This window comes from Pteropus vampyrus, unplaced genomic scaffold (genome assembly GCF_000151845.1).
Source record: "Pteropus vampyrus isolate Shadow unplaced genomic scaffold, Pvam_2.0 Scaffold63, whole genome shotgun sequence".
NCBI lineage: Eukaryota > Metazoa > Chordata > Mammalia > Chiroptera > Pteropodidae > Pteropus > Pteropus vampyrus.
The window spans coordinates 8,688,464-8,693,110 of record NW_011888844.1 but is presented as its reverse complement, the minus strand read 5'-3'; the positions used below and the strand labels follow the sequence as shown (position 1 = coordinate 8,693,110).

At 34.6% G+C, this 4,647-nt stretch overlaps 1 pseudogene; it reads left to right on the top strand.

Moving 5' to 3' along the window:
- Nucleotides 1–2,006: 2,006 nt before the first annotated feature.
- Nucleotides 2,007–2,125, top strand: LOC111740477 (annotated as a pseudogene).
- The last annotated feature ends 2,522 nt before the right edge of the window (nt 2,126–4,647 follow it).

The following is a 4,647-nucleotide window of genomic DNA, read 5'->3' as shown; positions in this document are numbered from 1 at the left end:
AGAACATAAATGAACTCATTTTTACTGCAATCTTGTGTGGCATAGCCTTCAGATTTCTTTTACCACTTGCTTACAGGTTTTCAAATTGTATTAATACTCTAAAGTTGTTACCTTGGGCTCTGAGGATGGTGTTATGGTTTGACATTGCTTAATGAAGTTCCGATGTTTTTGATAACTGAATATCTCTTCTATAATGAGGTCCCTTATACTGAATTTAGGGTTAAAGCAAATCATGTTAGAGATTTGCTCTCTAAATTGAATTATAATCTTGTGAAATTTGGAATAAAAATGTTCAGAAAAGTGCTTGTGTTTGAAATTGCAACACAAGTATAGGATTAGAAAATATCCAATGAAATAAGACCTCTAGATTATGTCAAAGTAGAAGTATATCTAGCTTAATTAGGAGATCAGATACATTGTTCTATATTGTTTATCTTGAAATCCCACTTATAGATGAAGGTTTTCTTTTTTTTTTTTTTAAATCAAGTTGCTGCTTTAGGGAATTATGGGCTTTTAAAAACTGGTTTTCTAATTCTTGGAAAAGAATTTCTTTGATTTTTAAGCTAAAGAGATAGGAAAAATTAGTGGAATCTTTGTGCTCTCAATGGCTGACATAAGGTTCTGAGTACAGAGACGGCTCAATCACAACTCTGTCACTAAAACTAACTAGCTGTAGAACCTCAAATAGACTGGAGCCTATGGAATAATAAGTTTTAAATGTATAATCTCAGTGGACCTCAGTTTTCTTGTGTCAAAAAAGGATGTTGGCCTAAATAACTCCCAAAGTCTTTTCCTATATGTGATAAAAATGTTTTATCATGATAATTACAAATTAGTTAAAATTATAATATTGATGGTAAGTTTTCTTAAAATAGCTCATTTCTCTTGGAAATTTCATTTCTACTTGTTGTTTCAACTGTATCTTTATGTAAATGTTTCTTAAACCTGTATCTGGAGACTTGGCTGCTCTACTAAGCTCTAAAGCCAGGTTAGCAGTTTGCTGGATAGGACTGGCCTGCCATTCTTTCTAAATCAACCTGTTCAAAATGGAATCAGCCATCTCTTATTGTCTCACCTCCTAAACCACTGAATTTTCTGATTCTTCTATTTCTGAAAAAAATAATCATTTTTTTTCCAGCTAACCAGAATCAGAGCCACAAAGTCATTCTTAACTTTCTCCCATCTCCTGTCAATTTCCATGATCAATTACAAAGTTCTGTCAATTCCTGATTTTCCATTTTTTCTTTCAATCCCTTTCTCTCTTTCCATTTTCCTATCAGCACCTTGGTTTAGATCCATACCTTCTCATAGATTAGCTCTTAACCTTCCTTCTAAGGTTTCTCTTTTCTAATCCATTTTATGCCATTTCTGATCATGATGGCTGTAATCACGTAAGTTCCCAACACAAATCAAATGGACTGACCAATGTCCTTTAACTGTTTGGCACTAATTTACTTTTTCTTCCCTATTTCCAACTTACCCTCATAAATTTCCTCTCATAACAGACTCTAGTCACTCTCCTGGAGACACTTTGTATATTCACATCTGAGCACTTATGTGGCCATTATCAGCAAATATCATTCACACTGGCCACCATATTTATGCATACCAATCTAACTGTTAAGGTCCAGCTAAGTCCACATCCTCCATGTAGCTCTTCTAGCCTCCTAAGACCACAGTGTTCCACTTTGCTGCTAATTGCTTATTATATGTCACTCTTCAGGCACTCCTTTTTCATATTCTTTCTTAAGTTGTTATATTTTAAAAATAAAAAAAAATGTAATAGAAATTTCAAAATAAATAAATAATTGTAAACATAAAAATTAAAGCTTCTAGAAGATAATATATCACAATATTTAAATCATCTTGGGGTAGATAAAAATTTTTAAACAGTATGTAAACAAATTATGAAGGACAAGATTTACATACTGTCCTCTATTAAAATTAAGATGAGAAATTTATTTAACTTACTTTACTCAAAGGGTAATGATTTAAATGTTAATCTCATCTACAGCCATTCCACCCTGAACAAGCCCTATCCCGTCTGATCTCAGAAGCTAAGCAGTGTCGGGACTGGTTAGTACTTGGATGGGAGACTACCTAGGAAGACCAGGTGTTGTAGGTGCAAAAAATAATAATAATAATAAGGGATTGTAAGCTGACGAGGTCCTTGCATTTTGTGAGGTTAACCAAGGGTTGCTTCGCCTAAAAAAATAAATAAATAAATGAATTTTTTTTTTTAAATGTTAATCTCATTTGAAAATACTTTCACAGAAACTACTAGAATAATGTTTGAACATATTGGGTACTGTGACTTATTCAAGTTGACACATACAATTAACCATTGTGATAGACAGTGTCCAATGGAAATATGGCTGAAACTATTAAACTACTAAACTACTAATAATCAGGGGAAAAGCTAATTTAAATGACAATGAGATACTAAAACATATATCACAATAACTAAAATTGGGAAGAAGATATGCAATTGTGAATAGGTAAAGTTTTTGCAAAATGGCTTGGTATTACCTACTGAAGGTGAAATTGCACGTTCTCCATGCACTAGAAATTTCACTTTAGGTATATACCCAACTGAAATTTACATACCAAGAAGGATGTACAATGATGTGTTCTAGAACAATTAAAACAATTGAATAATAGTTAATGTAACCCCATGATTAAATCTTAAAAACCTAATCTTAAGCAAAAGTTTAATTACAAAATAATATATTCTGCAAGACTAAATTCATTTATATAAATTTCAAGCAACTGGCAAACTAAAACTAAACTATTATTCTTAGAAATATCTGCTTAGATTGTAAAACTCTAAAGGAAAACAAGAAAGTAACTACTATGCAAGTAAGCATAGTATTATCTTTGAGGGATGAAAATAGTGTTGATGACAAAGAGAGATTCTGTGAGGTCGCCAATGTATTAATTTTGACCTAGTTGGTTTTTACACAGGTGTCCTTAATTTGTAATGAAATTAAAATTATCTCATTCATTTTTTCCTACTTCTATATCTTTCTGATCTCATTATCTTCTCCAGCTAAATCCTCAAACACTGAGCTATATTTTATATGCACTTTCTCTTTCTAGGCACTCTCCAGGATGTTCATATATCTTTAGTTTCTGAGGAAGTAAGTTATAGCCATAATTGTCCAGGCCAGCAGTAGTTGCTAAAATGTTTCACATTGAAAAACATGCTTATAGCACATTATAAATCAGCCTGCTTTTCTTTCTCAAAGCACAGACTAGTACCCATTTCTACAGTAACTTATATTAAAAACAAACAAACAAACAAACAAACAAAAGCCACTTGGCATCTGATCTCTTTGCCTACTTCATGCTGTAATAGATTATCAGAATGTGACACAGTTTCAAGTGGCCCAAGGGTCCTCTCCAGGTAATGAGACAATGCTATGTACCAGATACAGTGCATATATACATAAACCAAAAGTTTCAAAAAACGACTGTTAGAATTTATCCTCATAGTCTGATTTTCTCAGTTCAATTTTCCTATAAATTTTCAGTTTACATCTATTCTCAAGATTAGCATTGATAATTCCATGTTCTCACTTTTCACCATTTGGTATAAAGTTATTGAATTTGAAATGTGCCACACTATATTCTATCTCTAGTTAGGTGAAGTTATAGTCTTCTCATATTCCCTCTCTGACTTTAAAGAATATATTTCTATCTTTCTTTTTCAGAGAAATAAAAATATATTGTATTTGGAAAGTTATGGTAGTAATTTAGAGAATTTTAAGTATATAGAAAAGCTAAAGTTTATACTATGATTAAAAATGAAATAAAAAAAAAAGATGTCAGAAGTATGGCAGTGTGAGAGATCTCCACAGATCTCTCCCCATGAAATGACAGGAAGCTGAACAACTCAACAAATAACACCAAACCTGCACACAAGCATGACTGAGAGATCTGCACATCAGAGCATCCAAAGGTGGCAAATCCACATGAGTCTCAGAGGCAGATTAGGAGTGTGAAACAAAGAAGCTGCGTTACAGCAGCCAAGACTCACTGCAGAAAGAGGCGGAGGGGTCATTTTGAGTCCAGGTCTTGGCCCCTTGAGGCCTAAAGCAGTGTTGCCTGAGTGATCAGTGTATTCCACATAGCAGAACCCAGGGAATAGATCAGAGAGTAGGGTGGAGGAGTGACAGCAGTGGTTTGGCAACCATCATGGCCAAGTGGGAGGCTAAATTATGGAGCCTGGCCATATCTCACCCCATCAGCCCAGACTATGTCTTCCTTTCCCTCTATATTCTCTCAGAGTTAACACCATTAAGCTCCAGAGGAATTTATGTGACCAGTACTGAAACATACACTGAAGACAGTGCCAAGGACAGGCACTGGGATATCGAATCAAAACAGCTGAAACCTGAGGAACAGCAAAAAGAGAAGAGAAACACCAACACTCACAGGAGACCTCTCTTAATCGGCCTCACCCTAATCCTGTCAGGTTGAGTTGGAAGGAAGCAGTGGAACATTGCATCTGATTCTTAGGGCATTAATAGAGCTTCAGGACCTCTTCAGAAACTCAGGCTCCCTTTTCCCATCACACTTTTTCACAGGGATGGAGCATTGGGACTGAGGGACCTGATTGCAGAAAAGGCACACAGCCGACTAGAC